The sequence below is a fragment of the Poecilia reticulata genome, chromosome 8, assembly GCF_904066995.2.
Source record: "Poecilia reticulata chromosome 8, P_reticulata-male-v2, whole genome shotgun sequence".
Classification (NCBI taxonomy): domain Eukaryota; kingdom Metazoa; phylum Chordata; class Actinopteri; order Cyprinodontiformes; family Poeciliidae; genus Poecilia; species Poecilia reticulata.
In genome coordinates, this window is record NC_088837.1 from 14,892,588 (window position 1) to 14,912,296 (window position 19,709).

Sequence of the window (19,709 nt, forward strand, 5' to 3'; positions counted from 1 at the left end):
CCCCAGTGCCTTAGTAGTGGCTTGATGGAACTTTTATTGAATGTTTGGCTTGGCAAACAATCAGAAGTGGTTTAGTCTAGTTTGGTTCTTCACCTGTTTATCAGCTTTATTGTACCTTTATTGCGGCGCACTGCAGCCACTGCAATTCCTAAAAGTTAAACAAGTGGCAAAAACTGAACTAATCCGCTCTGTTCGCAAAACGTGGAGATATTTATAACAGTCATCAAACTACAGTTCCTACAGCATATTTAAATAAAACAATTGACCAATATAAATAGAAATTCACCCCTTCTTGCATCTTGACAAAACTAACAGAAACTAAACTGTTTATAGATTTGTGTCATGGAGAATTTATCAAACATCAGTTTTCTAATCTTTATTTTAAGTTGTATTTAATAGGTATATCTAATAACAAATGATGGCACTACTAATATTTTCATGACAGATTTCTGCTTGTCCTGTATTGGGATAAAATGGTTTTCTGGACACAATGAATCACATAGTGACCAATAGGCGCTGTCCAATCCAGTAATGCATATCAATTAACAGCACTATGAAAGACGTAAAAGTAAATAACTACAATATATTAAGAAATTGTATTTAAGCCTCGGTGCTACATGAAGCTCATTTTGAAACAATGCAAGTTAAAAACAATATTTTGTATATATACTGCCATCCCTGAATAAACCCCTGCCCCCCTCTTGCCACCCCATAAATATTTTTCTAGATCCGCCCCTGCCCACAGGAACATAAAGTCCTCTCTGTCTTAGCTGGAAATTCAGACCAGGAGATTGTAAGCAGCAGAGAACATGGAGACTTTGAATGATTTTGGTTTCTTTCTTTTCTCCAGTCCTACCACTGTACTTGGAGTAGGTCTCCTTTTGATCATCCTTTATTTGGTGACTGTTGGTTCTTCCTCCAGAAAAACGGGTAAAGAACCTCCAGGACCGAAGCCTCTGCCTCTGCTTGGCAACCTGCTGCAGCTTGATCTCCAGAGACCCTACAAAACACTGTGTGAGGTGGGCTCTGACTAAAGCTGCTATGTAATATTTCTGCAACATGTATAAACCTGTTTGATCTCTGTTTCATTTTCTTCTCCTGTTTTTATCCACTCAGCTTTCCAAGAAACATGGGTCTGTGTTTACTATTTATCTTGGACCAAAAAAAGTGGTTGTTCTCGCCGGGTACAGGGCAGTCAGAGAGGCTCTGGTCGGCTATGCAGACGAATTTGGAGAAAGAGAAATCGCACCAATATTTGATGAAATAAACAAAGGACATGGTAAGATAAGAAATTAACATATAACAAGCTTTGTAACAGTATGGACAGTACTGAAACTTCTTCTCACAGTGCAACCACCAGCTTCACGGAATTTCATTGTAATTTTATGTGAGACTGAAGAAAATAGTGCATAATTTGGAAACAGATGAAAAATTCTGTTTTTTCAACAAATGCAAATCTGCTAATGTTGTCCATTTTTAATCAGGGTTTTTGGGTTACTGTAAACATCTACAGTAGAAACTGAACAGAAATTTCTACAAAATAGCTGAAGCTCAGTCAGACTCTGTCAGTAAACATCAGTTTTGAAGCTGTGCTAAAGATTCTCAAAGGAAGTCAGTGACTTTCTTTTCACAGTGACTTTTTTTAGTGACCCTCCTGCATGTCTCCGATTTTCTCAAATGAGTTGTCAATCTTTGCAGCTCCTCCGGTGTTTAAATTACTTTTATTTAAGGTGGGTGACCATATTTTGTAGCAGATCTTCCAAACTCCACACATTTTTTTTAGACAATTAAACAGTTATCTGTGAGATATTTGTAGCTTAGGATACGAATATGCTAAGCTACAAATCTTCATCACAACTTCATGTCTGTAATGTGTTCTTTTGTCTTTCACACCATTAGACAGCTTCTTCTAATCTTAATAATTACATAACTACTGAAAGACATTTGCTGCAGGTGATTTCATTATAGTGTGTCACTGTAAAAAGACCTCAATCAAAGCCAAAGTAGATAAATAGTCTGAAATTTGTTTCTGTAACTTTACAACACGTTGAAAAGTCTAAGAGGTATCAATACTTTTCCAAAGCACAGTACTCATAAAAGTTGTTTTATCATTTCTTAACAATCATTGTACTTGCAAATGCATGATTTACAATCACAAACTGATTTTTATTTCTGTGTACTGTATAAGGAATCCTGTTTTCAAATGGAGAAACATGGAAAGAGATGCGTCGTTTTGCCATCAACACCCTCAGAGACTTTGGGATGGGGAAGAGAGTTGCAGAGGAGAAAATCTTAGAGGAGTGTGGACACCTCATTCAAGTGTTTGAGAGTTATAAAGGTATAACATGATGCTGTGTTTCTCTAAGAAACAGACACATAAAATTCATATTTAAATGATTTAATCATTATTGCAGTGGTCTAATTCACATTTGTAAGTTAAGTGTCCTCAAAATTTAAAAACATGACTTTTGCTCCACAGGGAAATCATTTAACACATCACATCTAGTAAATAATGCAACATCCAACATCGTCTCCTCAATAGTGTTTGGAAGCAGATTTGAATACGATGATCCTCGATTCAGAAACCTGGTTAGTCGGGTCAATGAGAATATGAGTCTGTTTGGCACTGCAGGAATTCAGGTGAGCTTAATGATTTACTTAAGCAACTTTGTAAATGATACACTGGGAGTCAAAGAGAGACTTTAGCAGAGTTTATTGGTGAATGTTATCTACATGAAAGGCAGAGACTTAAATTATTGTCTGAAGTCCAAACACTGAGCTTACAGATGCAAATATTTTACATGCATAAAAATACCTCAAAGTTTAAAACTAAATTCCCATAAAAGACAAATTTTGGATTTTGTGATTTTACAATCACATCCTTGATTTTGTTTTGTTTCTTGGGGTTTTATGTGAAAGACCAACACAATATGGTGCACAAAATGTGAGGTGTAAGAATGAGCAGATATATAGTTTTAAAATGTTTTCACATGTACAAATTTTACATCTGTTTCTATTTATCTCTAATAATTCTTCTTCAAGGATCATCCTTTATTTAGCTCCATCCATCTGTAAATTAACTACCTGTCCTTGCTGTGTCACTGCAGCGTCTTGCTGCCAATAAGTTGTTATTGTTGCTGATATTAATGTTCCACCACATTTAGCATATAGAACTCTTAAAGCTGCTTTCCAACAACACTTTACTCTTTGCTCGAGTTCATTTTGACTCTTTTAAAATAACTGAATTAGTATTGATTTTTTTTAAATGTATTTTTCTTAATTTAAAGCTCTACAATAAGTTTCCCCGGCTCGTCAGATGGATAAAAAACCGTCAGGTGATTTTAAGAAATGCTGAAATGGTAAACATCAGAGATGTGAAGGATTTAATGCAGAAATTGAAGGTGACACTGAACCCTCAGACATGCAGAGGACTGGTGGACTGTTTTCTGATTCGAAAGCAGAAAGAAGAGGCAAGGCAACATAAATCTATTTTTAAAGAATAATGGCAACACCAAACACATTTGTCTCATGTATATTTTCCTTCCAGGACTCTTGTGTCAAATACACTCAGTTCACTGAGGAGAACCTGTTATATACAGTGGTAAACCTGTTTGCTGCTGGAACCGACACCACAGCTGCATCTCTGAGGTGGAGTTTGCTGCTCATGGCAAAGTTTCCACACATTCAGGGTAAGAAAGAGGAGAACATATCTGGGATGGTTTATCTACATCTAGAAAACATGATTTTCAGCATGTTTTCTACGTTTAAATGTGCTAGTAGTGCTATAGTGCCTTGCCAAAACATCCGCAACCTTTATTTTTTATATTTTATTAAATTCAGGGTAAAAAGATACAATGACATGTTTAATTTTTTTCTTTCTATTTTCAGCAATAGATTTTTAACAAGTGTTGATATGTTACATTTTGAAGGCAGGACAGTTGTATTAAAGCTACGACCTGTTTCAGATATTGGCAATGGATGTTTATAACGATTAATGTGATAAAACACCACAAAGTGACATAGTCCTTATTTTAAGATGTATATTGATCTATATTGGATGTTCTGAATCGACATGAGCAGAAATAATCTCTACATGAAAAACATTGTATCCTTTAAATCCTGGTCGGAGCAAATAATTTCCTAGTTTACCTTTTCAGGGGCCAACATTCAAATTGAGCTTGGCCTTCAGTAAAGTTCACAGAGCTTTAATGGTTGATCTGCAAAGAGGAAAAACAAAGCTTCACATAAACTTTAACGTTAGGTTCTTATTTTGGTTTAACATTTTGACTTTAGACATAAAGACAAATACAAGATTTAGAGATTTCCATCAACTCTGGTATTATACAGAGAGAAACTGTTAACCATTAGGTTTGGTTAAACTGTGCATTTTGCATTGTCATTGAGGTGACTGTGATCCACAGAGGGAGAACTGTTGATCATTTCCTTCTTGTTTACTGCAGACCAGGTTCAGGAGGAGCTGACCAGGGTGGTTGGAAACCGAGAGGTTCATGTGGAAGACCGTAAAAATCTGCCGTACACGGATGCTGTCGTCCACGAGATACAGCGGTTCGGTAACATTACTCCTATGTCCCACACAAAACCAGTCAAGATGTTACCTTTCAGGGATACTTCATTAAAGAGGTGAGCAGAATGAAAATATTTCTGGGCTTCCTACAAACAATATCTTCCAGATTACAGATTAATATTGATCCTGCTCATACTTTTGTCTTCAGGGAACTACTGTGATTCCCCTCCTTGCATCTGTTGTGAATGATGAGAGTGAATGGGAGAGCCCTCACACCTTCAACCCTTCTCACTTTTTGGACAAGGAGGGGAGATTTATCAAGAGAGATGCCTTTCTACCATTTTCTGCAGGTGGAACAACTCTGTCTTTTTTTCTGTTTTAATCAGATACACTCATTGCTGGATTAAAATATGTTAAATTTATGTTAACTATTTTTTTTTTCTTGAAGGTCGCAGGGTGTGTCTTGGAGAGAGTCTGGCAAGGATGGAGATTTTTCTCTTCTTCACTTCACTCCTTCAACGTTTTCGTTTCATGCCTCCACCTGGAGTTTCTGAAGATGATCTGATGGGATTCATCTTCTCTCCTTCTCCTCATGAGATTTGTGCCCTCAGTAGGCAGTGAAGAATGAAGGAAAATATAAGTTTTTCCAGTCATAATTAATCATTTAAAATATCTTAGTTCCCCTGAAGATATTTTTTTTCAGATTCAAAGTACCTTTTTAAAATAGTCTTTAATCTGGTATTAAACATATTTTTGATTAAGCCCACCTGTCTATTAAAAATGTTTTATGTTGATCTGATGTGGTATTCTAATTTTAAATTGTGTACTTATTAGTTCTCCATCTAACTGAAATAAAGGCTTGAAAATCTAACTGTGTGGTTAATCTATAATACTAATACAAAAGACAGCTACTAGTATTCATAGAAAGTCTCAACCGCTGCTGTGTACTCCTGTAAGCAGGGCTTAAAGTAAAAAAAAAAAATCCTGAGCCTGAAACTTATAGTTATGATAGAAATTAACTCTATCATAAAACTGTGGCTGTTGCCACAGTTTAATAAAAAGTGTCTTTGAATAGTGCAAACAATTGCTTCTAACAATAAAATTAACAAGCTAAACACTCAAACTTAAATAAGACTTCAGGACATTTCAACTCAAGACAAAATGTAAAATGTCTGTGCCCTAAAGGTTTGCCTTACAGGCAAAAATCCCTCAACATTAAATAAGAGTCCTTTCAGTCAATGTTTTATCAAGTAATTTAGAACATGCAACATTACCAAAGAAATTAGAAATCAGTGTTTCTCAACCTTTTTCGGCCCAGCGCCCCCCTAGCCTTTATCCAGGTCCCTCACCGCCCCCCAACAAAGAATTTGTAGGATACTTTGCACTGACCATTATTTTAATATTACTATAACTATCACTATTGTAGATGTTTTGATTTTTATGCTCGTTTCTGTATTTATCATCAAGATAATTTCCCAGAGAATAAAAGTCATAGGAATAGAAATTATTTTCACAGGTGTGTAAGAAAAATGCAATGAACATTCAAGATAAAATCTGTAGGCCTAACAGCAGCCAATCAGAGTGAAAAAATATTCTTATTCTTTTCCATTTTCCAGTTGTTAAATCTTGCACTAAATCACCAGATAAAAGATGTACAACATGCCAGTTTAAACTTTGATCTACTTGCAAAACGACTGAGTTCTGCAACATTAAAACATGGATAGAACTGTAACTACATTAATCATAGCTCTTCTTCTCTTCAGTGTTTGTCAGTTTCTGGTGGTGCAGCTCTGTGCTGCCTTCAGGAGAATGGGACATCAAAGTATCATCCATAAAACTTCACCCACATGGCATTTATTGTGCAAACCAGAGCTTTCAGTGGAAAAACAAAAGTTCCAGGTCCTTTTAATGCCATACAAATATGAGACAGAAACATGGATTATATCTTTATATAGACCTGTCTATTGATTTATAGATTAATAGTTTTACTGGATAGAAATTACAAAGAACAAATCTGGTTCTTAATCAAATCCTAATGAGTCAAATTGAAAGTGTCATGGAGTCATCAGCCTCATGACATTAACACTGACATGAAAAATAATATTGAAGAAATAAAAATATCAAATCTAATTAAAAACATGAATAAGTGATGTTATTTACTGTTATGGTCTGTAAGATATATTTATTCTCAGCAGATGTAGTCTCAACAAACCCATGACATTTCAACAATATTATTTTACCTTTTATCTGGAAATAGTGTCTGTTTATTCTTGCCATTCAGTCCTCTGTATTAATTATTGCTCGAAAGGTCTTGCCATACTAGTCTATTTCTCTGTACTTACTTTAGTTTCTTAGTTTATTCTTGCATTTTGTTCTTCATTTCCATTTAGTTCATTTGATTAGTATTATCTTCTCTTGGTTTATTGCTATGTCCACTTTAGTTTATTTCCTGTTGCTAGATTTATTTTATGTTTATTGACGCTCGGTAATTTTCACCTGCTGCGGCTCCTAATCGTCATATGTTTCACATCATGTGTTGATTTTTTACTGTTCAGCGTCGGATTCTCTGTTTTTATGCCATAATTCACATCTAGTTCGTCGCTCCGTTTTATGTCCCGCTTCTCCTGTTTCAGAGTTTTGCGCAATGTGCCCGTGTTTTTTTTTGTTTTTTTTTACCCGTATAGTGCAGGGCGGTCGGGAAGCGTATCGATGGGGAAAAGGCAGACTGACATAAACCTGTTAAAACAACGGAAACAATTTCTGCATTCTGAATATTGAAATTTAAAAGTGCTGCGGTACCGTTGTTCTATCACCCCCGTTTCATACCGGACCACTTACAGTTCCTGTGTTAACGCTATAAAATGAACGCTAAGAAATACAGTTTTAGCAAGTTGCTCAAAGTCTAAACTGGTATTGTGATTGTAAGGTGTAAAGTTTACCTTCGACCAAACGCCCCCAAAGGAATTCCAGCGCCCCCTGTTGTAAAACTTTCCGCCAGCTTCCCGTCTTGTCCCCTTTCCTCTAGCCATGCCCAGCGCCACTTGTTTTTAATTCCTTTCTCAAGTAAACGTGTTTCTTTACCGGGTGAGACAAACACCATCTTCTTTCATATCGCATTTGATTTAACCGCCGAACCCAACGCATGCGCTTGTTTTCTACAAACCGTTTTACAGTCATTGGTCAAGAACACGGGAGCTAGAATTCTGATTGGCAGACATCTTTGAAGACGGAGCTCTTTAAGCCCGGAGACTACAGTTTGGTTGAGGCGGACCGTTTGGTCAAAAGCCGGAAATCCGGCCCTCGGCCGGAGCTCTTTAAGCCCTGAGAAATGCCCCTTTTCCACCGGCCAACCGAGAAGGTCCTCGCTGCAGCATGCAGAAAGGGGCGGGGACGGACCACTGTCAGCCTCATACCTTATATGGAAATGGGACCATTGCACTCCGGAAGTGAAGGGGCGCTATTTTCCTAATTTCTAGTATAAATACCTTAAAGAAGCGGGTTTGAGATGCCGATTGAAAGAAGTTTGAGAGGGTTCATGTGTTCGGCACACGATCCAAAATGGAAAAGGCGCAAAGTCAGCAAAAGGTATTTTTACCTTCTTTAAAATTTTTATCACATAGTAAATCAATACGCTTTTCTAGATGACGTTGAGCATATAATAAACAGCTGTAGACTATTGAAATGCGTAATTCATAGAAGGTAAGGTTAAATTTAGCATGTAGCATAGCTAATTATTTCCCTGCAGGGCACCATTAGATAAAAATAGAAAAGTAAATAAAATGTATAATTGATAAGTGTATTTTATGCTCAAACTTTGTTTTTTTATTTTATTTAACAGATCCACGTTTCTATTTGTAACATTCGTAACGGAGAGAAGATTATTCCGTATTGCACGAATGATGGATATTTCTGTCCTCTTTGCTCATACAAAGCCGATGAGTCGTTCAAGGTACAGAATCACATAACAAGAACTGCTACGGTTCAACATAACGGTATGTAAGCTACACTTACACTATCATTTATTTATTTACCTTCTTAACAGTTTTGTAGTTGGTTTTTTTTCATAAAAAAGACTAGAAAAAGGTTAATCCTTTTTGAAATATGTTTTTGCTCGCCAACATTTCTGGAAAGTCTAACACTTTTTATAAACTAAAAGCTGCCATCATAGGTGGGTGTAGTTCCCTCATAGCCATTATTCTGGTGATAGTCTTGCAATGCACCTGTTTTTCTGTAATTTTCAGATGCCTTTGGATGTACTGGAAGCTGTTCTCCAAGAGGTGATACTAGCACAGGGAGATGCAGCTTACCTCACCTTGGCATTAACCTGCAAGCGCTTTAAAGCCATTGTGTCTGACCCAGTGTTCAGGAAGAGGACTCACTTTGCTTGGCTGGATGGTAAGAACCTTTGACTTTTTTCCACATAAAACATGTTAAATTAGATTTAAACTACATGAAATTTATCATTCATTTACAGGTGAGATCAACTGGGGTAAATTTTCAAAGTCATTCAAGGCAGAAAACCGGATTCCTTTTGCAGTTGTTACGTGTTCTTCCTGTAACCGGCAATATAAAGACTGTGTGGGCTTCACTGGAAATGGAAGACGAGGAGATTACCCTCGTTACTACTGTGATGGCAGACCTGGACACTGCCCTGGATGTCAGTACTGAATGCAAGGAGAATAATAGTTGTTTTCCACAGTCTTTCACACATTTCAGTTGTCACACATTGTTCATTTTGGTGACATCTTTGTAAATCTGTTCTACTGACATTTGGATTTGTTCTGTCATCCTTTAGTTTTTCACAATGTGTTCTTTAAACATGTAAATTTTTTAGTGTTCCTTTTGTTGTAGTTCAGTTGATTTATATTATTTAGTTTTTTGGTAGAACTGTTGTTTCCAGGAAAAGTAACATTGTGGCTCTAATATATTAAAGAGAAAGTAGAACCAATAAAGTAGTTGTAAATATATTGTAACAGCATTGTTTAACAATTGGATAACCTTGTTTTAAAATTTTGAAATACAAGCAAAGATAATACCTTTCAGTATTTCATGTGTAACGTTTCATATACTTTAACAATGACTGGAAGAAATAAAAATTGTCTTTGCAAACCTCAGTCGTTTATGTTTTAGCAATCAGAATCAACAGTTTTTATTTAAATAAAGCAACCAAATACAGAAACATGTTCAGTTAGAAACATACCATAATACAAAGATTAAAGGTATGCTGAGCGACGGTGGAGACCGGGTGGAGGTGATGGAAACTCGGGGGAGGAGCAGTTGTTCACATCAAGCCGGACTTTATGAAGGGTAATTCAAGAAGATGAGGAGACCGGCGCCGATAGGCTGAGACGGAGGCGCATGATGAGCTGATTGGCTGAATTGAAGAGCGTTAGAATGTACACATAAGCCTGATTTATTTATCTGGTGACTTCAAAGAAGCTTTTCATACAGAACCAATGATTAATCAACAGTGGATCCTTCTCTTGTCAAATAACTTTCTAAACCTACTTTCTCTGAGTGTTTCCAGTTTGAAGCTACATTTAAAGTTTTACAAAAGTCTCTCTGGGTTTTGCAACAATTGAATATTTGAGCGCAGTTTGTGAATCAAATACAACTGGTAGAGTTGATATAGAATTTCTAAATTGAATAGTGGGACACCAGTCCAGTGTCTTTTATCAGATTACTGGTTAAGCTGGAGTCCTTACAGGAAAGGTTTCCAATGAGACTTTATGGTAAACAATGACAATAGTTGAGCTCACCTGCAACCAAGCATAATAGTTTTTGGCACTAGTTATATTTTAGATTTAAATTTATTTATTATAAGAGTACGTTTCACTACATCACAATCTATTAATTGAACTACAGCGTTCTTGAAGTATTTGGTATCTGTTTTCTTAATCTAGGATGGACTGGTGATCTGCCCAGGGTCATGCGTGCGTGTATGATAATTAATGGATGGATAAATGTGTTCCTAAATATTTTTTAAGCCTTTTGTTTCAGCTAGATTGGGTGACAATAGATAAATACATATACATAATAATTCATTATTGTTGCTTGTTTTAAGTTGTTTATTACTAATGTGATTTTAACATTAAAAAACAATAGTTTTAATTATTTTTTTAAAGGGACATACCACGTTACATTTTTATTTCTATTATTATTATTATTATTATTATTATTATTATTATTAACGCGGCTGGTACAGGAAATAGCGCCACTAGCGCCCCCTTCACTTCCGGATTGCAATGGTCCCATTTCCATATAAGGTAAGAGGCTGACAGTGGTCCGTCCCCGCCCCTTTCTGCATGCTGCAGCGAGGTGTACTTGGGCCAACCCGGCTCGGCTCTGTTTCGGAGTGACCGCGTTTCCATCGGCCCTTCTCGGCTCTGTAGCAGAGTACCGCCTCCTGGTGGCGGGAGGGGGTGGGAGATGTAGCGCCCCGCCTACAGGCTCTGAGATGTGCTTCGTTACATGCGACCTAACCCGAGTTGTTGTTTTTCTGATACAAAAAAAGAAGAGAGAGCGGAGATATTTTTTTATAGCCTGATTGCATTTTTCTGAGACTTCAAGAAAATGTGACAGTGGGAGGAATACTGCGATGTGGTGAGGAGGAGCTGATCTACGGTGGCCCTGAGGTGCAAAGCACTGCAACTTTAACGAAGCACAATTACAAATACAAAAACACTTCAACATTACGGAAACACAACGACATTAAGGAAAACACAACAAATTAAGGAAAACACAACACATTAAAAAAACGGAAAAGGTAGGTCCAGTGGGAGACATATGAATTCGCTGATTGGACTACAGCTCGTTTTACTTTTGAACCGGAAGTTATTCTGGCGTGCTCAGTTTGAGTGAGAAGCAAAGCGGGAATACGGTCGTCATTTATTGCCCAAACTGTGGGAAAAGCTGATTGAGCCGTCACCAAACTTTTGCAGCAGTTGTGGCAAGAGGCTTCAAGAAATGTATATGGAAGATACTCCACAGTGTTCAAGTAAGTTAAGCATAAAGATGTATTTATCTGTCATATGGATGTAGTAACTTGCTTATGCTAGCGGAACTCCAGACCGCGTCCACTGTCACTTAGTTGTTCATTGTAAATGCAATTAAAAGTAAGAAAAAAAAAACTAGATGTAGTTCAGCAGCATTGTATTATATTATTAGTAAGGTCCGTTACAGCCTTATGCACTTTTTCTAGGGTAATTTGTGTCCTTCTGGTTCTTTTGCACTGTGATCAAGCTTTCGAAGCAAACCCGCACTCAGTTTAGACATGTGCTAACTGTACTTCAGTTTGTTATACATATTGTCTGCTTGCAGTGGCGCAACTACACATTATTCAGGTGGATACGAAAACATAGACCCCCCCCCCCTCCCCCTGCCCCCTCCGAGGTAAGGAACGTCAGGGTGAAGGAGCTAAGGCGCGCTGAAGTGTATGGGAAAACATCATCGGCGCGCCGCCCCTCCAGACGGGGTTTTGGCGCCCCCTCTGGTGCTGCGCCCCTATGCGTTGCATACCCTGCATACCACTTTTTGCGCCACTGTCTGTTTGCATGGCTGTGATGTGCGACATTTTTTCTTTAATTTACTAATAGCACAACAGACTGTCCCATCCTGCTCTGCACCAGTCCTCAGCACCTTCCTTGAATACAGAAAAAAAAACCATGAGGAGCGACAAAAGTATTCTCTGGAAGAAAGGGGTTAAAGCAAAAGGAAAAGTGAAAGTTCGGGTAGGTCCGTTATGGCTCAGTCCAAAAACAAGCAGCTTTTAACTAATAGACTTGCTTAAACAAAGTACAACGGTAAACAGTGAGCTATTTATGGTTATAAATATTTCAAACAATTGTAAAGCTTGATGCTCAAAAATGAATATCGATGACATACTTTCAGTTGTTCATACCTGCCACCGACTTCATGATACTGTAATTTACTATGAAAAAGTAATTGGTTATAAAAAAAATTTGATCAAATTAGAGATATGAAATTACTTGATCAGATATCAAATTTAACCAGCTTTTTTCTTTGTTTTTGTGTTTTATCTTTAGTTGGTAATAGATCTTTGCGTGCCCTTCTGAAAAATTGTATGAACTACTGGAATATATTGTGCAATACTTGTTAAACTCTGAGTTTCACCACTTGTATCATCCATTCAGAATTTTAGGTACAATAGCCATTGTCTTCTTTGTACTCATAAATAAAAAAAAATTATTTCGAATCATTGTTTACCATTACAATATGCATGGCATATAAATATTTTTCAATGTGATTTATAAAAATTGAATGTTGCATGACACAATATCAATTTGTTGCTGTGAAAACTTTTTCTAGTTTAAATTTGATATTGTGTTACTTTTATTTTTGAATTTTGGAGCACTGTGCAAGATTCTTTACTTTGTATATGTAGTTTCTTTTCCCCTGTACATATTGAACTACAATGTTGTTCACGTTTACACAGAACTTAGAAAAATCATATCTATGCCACGAATAAAGTACATTGCTTATGTTTCTGTCCTAACAGATTCAAAGATGGACTGGGAAGTTTAGGATTTTTTGCTGCACTGCAGAAGCATCCCAGTGTCCTTTCCCCAATCCTGTGTTTCTCTGCCAAGGCCCTGACTGCTTCAGACTTGGAGACGATGTTTAAACCAGTTCTCAGCCCAGTAGGAAGCAATAGGCGGCTAAAGGAGGGCAAAACAATCGTTTTCTGGGCAGATTATTTGCTTGACTGCGAAGGTTAGTAAGGACGGATTGTGTTTTATTCTAGAATTTGGGCTTTTTGTTTGTTTAATTGAGAGGACATCAAAAATAAAATCCATTGTGCAATGGATTATCTATTGACTACATTGTTTATCATCTTTCAGAGAAAACAACTGCTGTGTCTCTGGAGGAAGTCCTCATGTTCTCTACAGGTCTCGCAGCGATTCCACCAGCAGGCATGATGCCATCCCCACATCTAGAATTTCTGAGTGATTCACCTTTTCCTCTCGCAAACACACTCAAACTGCCACTTTTGGATTCTTACACTGCTTTTAGGGCCAACATGGACTTTGGGATACAGAACGCTTCGGGATTTGGATGCTACTGAAACAAAGATTTCTTCCAGTCTTGTTGAATATAAAACATTAATTAAAAATACATAATTTGATATGATGTTTTCACATAATTTAAAACATAGCAATGTTTTGCTACCTAGACAGACATAAATGTTAAATGTGTTACAAAAACCTAGTTTGTTTTGAAAAACCTTTTCCTGTTTTTTTTTTTCTCGCAGCTGTAAGAAAACCAATAGGCTACTCATAACTTTGTTAGAATTGTATTAAGAATGTAATGTGCACATTTTATCTTCATAGTTCACACTGAATGCACAATTTGGTGTATAAAAAGTTTGATGCACTTGTTGCTGTTCTGAGTAACAATGAGGTTTCATTTAGCAAAATGAACAGGAGACAAAATATTAAACGATTTGATTCTCGTTTGTGTCTACAGCCTCGCTATGTCCTTGAGCAAGAAATACAGTTCATAGCTGACTCCCAGTCTTCTGACTGCTGTTGTCCATGTTGTTGCATGGCTTGCTGTAGGTATTCCTCAATGTCTTTATCACCACACAACTCTGTCACCTGACTTGCTTCTGGAAAACATCCAGATCGCTGTCCTCAACAGGAAATCCACAATCTCTTGAACCATATCTGCAAGTCAGAATATAATAAGTCATAGAATTGTAACAGATATTTTCTATATTTTCTACAAGTAATTCAAATTGTCTTTTTGTTTTTTAGTGGCTATATGACCCAGTATAAGTGAGCACTATCAGTGACAGATTATACAGTGTATCACAAGAGTAAACTCACATTTCTGCAGATCTTTATATCTTTTTGTGGGACAACACTGACAAAATGACACTTTTGACACAATGAAAAATAGTCTGCAGCTTATAAAACTGAAAAAAGACAAGCAGTCCTCAACTTGGACATTATGGGATGTAGTCTCTTAGGGTTTTACTCACATTTATAAAAATAAATGTTTGAAACAAATTCAATATGGCATGTAAACTGTCAAAACGACAGCGATGTGACTCAACTCCATAGGTACTTCCTCTAGAGTTGTCATGACAACAATAAACAAACCACAAGCTTAGCACTAGCTTTCACCTCATCGCTAATTTATTAGCAGTAAAAGTACGTTACATCTATTACACCATAACAAATTTTGAGTACTCTACCCACCTCTGTGCAATTCTAAAATTAATAACACAGATATGTAATATAGAACTTACTGCCGAACTAGCAACATTTGTTTAACATATAGCTTACGTGTATAAAGTCAACAGAACCTTGTTTTTCACAGTTTGGACGTACTTTACAAATCCGTTTCAACTCAGACTGCATGCTTCCATGGATTTCAGGTCGTGATTAGCTTTCGCTGTACTTCACATCTGAAAAACAGACATGCACCCACCTTCCTCTTCTGAAAAAAGACCACCATGACTCGATGCGTTGATTCCCTGTGGATGATCCGTAACTGTGGCTTGATGACCCAGCATAATAATCCGTATGCGCATGGCGGAGGGTACACTGTATTGCTGCCACAGTCCCGTTCTCTGTGCCGAGGTCTGTTCGCAGTCTCATTGGTATCACTCCAAGATTCTTGACACAGTTTATATAATGCTGGGCAATGACAGAAGGATGTTGTTCGTTGCCCCACAAACAAGCCACATCATTCTCTCGAAAAACCATCAATGCATCCTGAGATGGCCAAGCCGAATGGCTTCAGTTTGTCGTAGCCATCTACGTGCCATGTGTAATGGGCCCCATAGAGTGATAAGTGCGTCTTGTAAATCTCCTGCGAGTCCTCAGAGCGATGCCTTGGGGATTCAGCTGCTTCAGCAGTCTCATTCCAAGATCACGTTCAACTCGCAGGTTGTGTTTTGTTTCAGAACTTGCCACATGGTCCGATAGCCAAATAATTGCCCTGGTCCTCTCAGCTCGGTCATAATGGCACGCCTCACTTCAGGAAGTGGAGAGTAGTTGCCTCTTCTATGCAACCCTTCTTCTTTCAAATGAGACTTTAGTGACCGCATACTATTGGTCCGTAGCATGTCTAGTATCACCTCATATGTGTGTCCTGACTCAACATATTCGCGAATAGTAGTGGTAAGGTGTGGATCACCAAGCACATTCATGTTTTAAAAAACACGTAAGCCAGAATAACTCCGGTTCAAAAGTAAACCGAGCTGTAGTCCAATCAGCGAATTCTTAGGTCTCCCACTGGGACCTACCTTTTCCGTTTCCTTAATGTGTTGTGTTGTCCTTAATGTGTTGTTTTTCGTAATGTGAAAGTGTTTTTGCATTTGTAATTGTGCTTCGTTAAAGTTGCAGTGCTTTGCACCTCAGGGCCACCGGACTGATCTCCGCCCTGCAGCGGGAGGAAAGCAGGTGGCTCAGACGGTTCAGGTAAGCTAACAATGATTTTTGTATTAAACTATGATAAAACTTCTAATAGTGCCGAATATACCTGAGCTAATGTTAGTCAGGGTGTTGCAAATAATTTAAAAATGTCAGAATTAATTCATAATATATTCTAATGTGTTTTCATGTTAGCAAACTGCCGCCGCAGACCATCGTGGTTCTTCCTGCAGCCTTTGGGTTGTAGGACGTCTCATCAGTGTCCGTCTTCCTGCCAGTCGGTGTTTACCTTCAGGATGTCCAGAGACCTTCACCTTTCTGGAGCAGGGATCACATGAGCTCAAGATGCCTATCAAACATTTCTGATAAAAAAAAAAAATGTGTCTGATGTTCTTACAGAGTTGAAGTGCATTAACAATCTGCGGTTTTTAACTTCTCAATACGTTTAATTATGATTCACCTGATGTCCAAGTTATACTGGGAACAAATAAAGCTTTATTCCTTCTAATCTGACTGCTTCCTCTTCCATGTTTTCACATTTTGGAGTGTGAAAACATGGAAGAGTTTAAAGTTTAAACTCAGTCTTAATTATAATTAAGGTTGCAGGTTTTGGACACATTTTCTCACTTTCTTACATTTAAGATTCTGCAGGAACAGATAACATAATACATAATAGAATTATGTGTAAACTAGAAACCAACAAACATGATTTGTATTTTGGGTTCTTGTTAATAGCTGCCCTGATAATGTCAAAATGTTTGGTTTGCTGAATAATGTATTCAGTTTTGAATGGCTTCATTGGTAATCTACAATGTTAAGTTCAATGAAATATTTATATAATATAATGTTATTTTCACTCTGGCTAAAGCTCCTCACATTTTGGGAGGATTGTATTAGGAGCTTGATATAAACTACAGTAAGTACAATAATGTGTGGAGTGAGCAGAAATAAAGAGACTTTGTTCACTGAGACACAACAACTTTTATTTTTTTATTTTTCTTTTGTTTGTCTCAACTCTCCATGGAGCTCTGCCATTTCTGCTGGTGGCTGCCTCCTGCTGAAGGAGATCCAGGTGTTCTGACAGAACAGAAGTTCAACATTAATCAGCTTCCCTCAAAAAAGCACCTTTGAAACTTGTCATGCTTTATGTCTTCAGTTAAGACATCTTAAGAAACTCTTTTCAATGACACATGTTCAACAAGATTTATTGCTCACAGAGGCAAGAATCAAACAGTATGGGTTGAGATTTTAGTTCACTTATGAGTTATGTTCTAATCTCACGCTGGTTATAATTTTTCATGGATAAAGGGCCTTGTAAAGGTAGTCATGCTCCTTTCACGTTTTCTGATGAAGCCAACAGGACCACATCATCCGCGAAAAGCAGAGATGCTATCCCCCCACAAGGCCCCCCAAGGGACACGGTCGAACGCCTTCTCCAAGTCCACAAAACACGAACGAGGGAAGAAGGGAGCAGGAGATCGACAGGCGGATTGGTGCAGCGTCCACAGAGAAACGGGCGCTGTACCGGTCCGTCGTGGTGAAGAGAGAGCTGAGACAAAAAGCGAAGCTCTCGATTTATCGGCCGATCTACGTTTCCACCCTCATCTATGGTCATAAGCTTTGGGTCATGACCGAAAGAACAAGATCACGGACACAAGCGGCCGAAATGGGTTTCCTCTCTCCATTAGAGATAGGGTGAGAAGCTCGGTCATCCGGGAGGGACTCAGAGTAGAGCCGCTGCTCCTCCACGTCGAGAGGAGCCAGTTGAAATGGATGGATGGACAAGACAAAAATCACAAAAATATACAGATTCGTGATTTGTTGTAAATTGTAGCCAAGTTAAATAAGAGTTCAACAAAACGTCCAAATCTGTCAAGCTATTGCTGTACGTATCACCTAATAATGAACCTCAGAAATAAATTTATTAAAAACAGCTACTTTTATAGTGCTAAAAATGTACCTTACACCACATTGCTACAGCAAATTAAAAGAAACACAAGTTTAAGGTTCTTTTGGAGGACTGAGCCTGTGTTATCTAAGGACCTTCCACCTTGATGCTACTGAGCGGCTGATTGTGTGGAGAGGAGTTCATGACCTGCTGGGTAGACCCACTGCAGTCCGTGAAAGTCCTCGAGAGAGATTACGGGAAACAGGAGACTGGTTTAGCTATAATATAAGTTGGAACTATTACTACTGATAAGTGTATGTAGTATTCTAGATAATACATGGGAAATAACAATGTTGACAAGCTTGGATCTGGGGTCATGAATGGGAGAAGAAAAAGTTAGTAAAACAGTGATAGTTATTAACTCTCAGAGAAAAGATTTGGTTTGTTTAGAAGTATGCCTTAACTGATTTCTCATATTTTAATTAGGTTGTTGTTTTTTAGGATAGATGTTAGATAAGGAATAACAATAATAATTATAGGGCAAATCTACATTCAAATTAACATTTTCACTGCATCACTTGCATAATGCAATTTAATTACCTGTCAGTGTGTGAGCTAAACTAATAGTTAACATTCCTGCTGCTGCACGTTGTTGCAGAAAACTGTTTCCATTAACTGAAAGAGGAGAGGTACCGACTATAAAGAAATACATATAACATAAGGATTATTCTTCTTTCTCTGCTGCTGAACTTCATGCTTTTACTCATTTAGAGTTCATGCGTTCACTGAAACAGTTCGATTTGAGTACGAGTACCACAGACGTGTCACGTTATGTACATCTGGCAACATTAAGAGACTCTTCGGCGTCTGGAGTCCTTCTGTTCAGGACGACATGAAAAGAATTAGTTTGTTGGATAAGGCTCGAAGGTGCACAGCAGCTTCACAATCATCAGTGGTTCACTGTCCTGTGATGACAATCGGCACAAAATCATGGGAACAGAAGTCGTAAAAGTAATAAATAAGAAAAACAAAGTCTGTACAAACATTAAACGCACACATACACACACATTAACCCCCTCACTACACAGTTCATAGTGGTTCAGGGTCGCCATTGGATTTAACTCAGTTAAAAAAGGTGCAGATCTAGGAGTCAGGACTCCACAAGCTACGATGAGAATCAGTGTTCCTAGCTTCACACAGCAACAACAAACAGTGTGACTGACCAATTAAAGTCTCATGAAGCAGAAGAGATGCTCAAGTTTCAGACTGGACTGTTGACTTTGTTAGTGTTGGTGTTCGAGTCAGAAATGGAGTTGGGAGTCAAACAATGTTTGGCTCTGTGGACGGATTCCTGGCTCCTTCCAACCTACTTCCTGTCAGTTTGTGTGCAGTGTTGAAACTGAGCAAAGCTGAGGAATACTTGCTCCAGAGATATCTGGCTCACACAGTAATCTTCAATGCGGTACTTCTCTTTGGCTGCCTCCAACGTGCCAAACACCTGAACGGAGGAGAAAGAAGGTGAGGAGGAGAGACAACAGAGATGAAGCATGTCTTAGTGAGGAGGTGATGTAATTTTAATCCCTTAAAAAGTGTATTTTAAATAATATAAATATTATATTTATAAGTATACTTTTTAAAACTTTTCTTATGCACATTTATTATATTTGTTATGTTGATATATGTTATGTTATGTTATGTTATGTTATGTTATGTTATGTTATGTTATGCATGAAATCTAAATGAGTAAAAGTATATAGTTTGCGTTTATTCTGAAGCATATAAGCAGTGGCTGCGCTGGCAACAAAACTGAAGAAAAAAAATTACACACTACGGAGCCCTCCAGGGGACATGGGAATTTTAATTTCTTTTGCGTCCCTCGCAATAATCTACTGAT

General features: G+C 37.8%; 3 long non-coding RNA genes and 1 pseudogene across 4 annotated transcripts; all 4 read left to right on the forward strand.

Annotated features, from left to right (window-relative positions):
- The first annotated feature begins 247 nt into the window (after positions 1–247).
- Positions 248–5,396, forward strand: LOC103461161 (cytochrome P450 2K4-like; annotated as a pseudogene). The gene is made up of 9 exons (XR_014088638.1): positions 248–1,019; positions 1,117–1,279; positions 2,189–2,338; positions 2,480–2,640; positions 3,288–3,470; positions 3,548–3,689; positions 4,461–4,641; positions 4,734–4,875; positions 4,974–5,396. The product of XR_014088638.1 is annotated as a cytochrome P450 2K4-like (transcript).
- A 2,489-nt stretch (positions 5,397–7,885) lies between these two features.
- LOC145552556 (uncharacterized) lies at positions 7,886–9,274 on the forward strand. Its single transcript, XR_014088642.1, has 4 exons — positions 7,886–8,110; positions 8,364–8,517; positions 8,767–8,920; positions 9,000–9,274. It is a non-coding gene; the product is annotated as an uncharacterized LOC145552556 (long non-coding RNA).
- Positions 9,275–13,010: 3,736 nt separating this feature from the next.
- Positions 13,011–13,997, forward strand: LOC145552557 (uncharacterized). Its single transcript, XR_014088645.1, has 2 exons — positions 13,011–13,258; positions 13,387–13,997. It is a non-coding gene; the product is annotated as an uncharacterized LOC145552557 (long non-coding RNA).
- Positions 13,998–15,925: 1,928 nt separating this feature from the next.
- LOC145552558 (uncharacterized) lies at positions 15,926–16,435 on the forward strand. Its single transcript, XR_014088646.1, has 2 exons — positions 15,926–15,975; positions 16,139–16,435. It is a non-coding gene; the product is annotated as an uncharacterized LOC145552558 (long non-coding RNA).
- Positions 16,436–19,709: the final 3,274 nt, after the last annotated feature.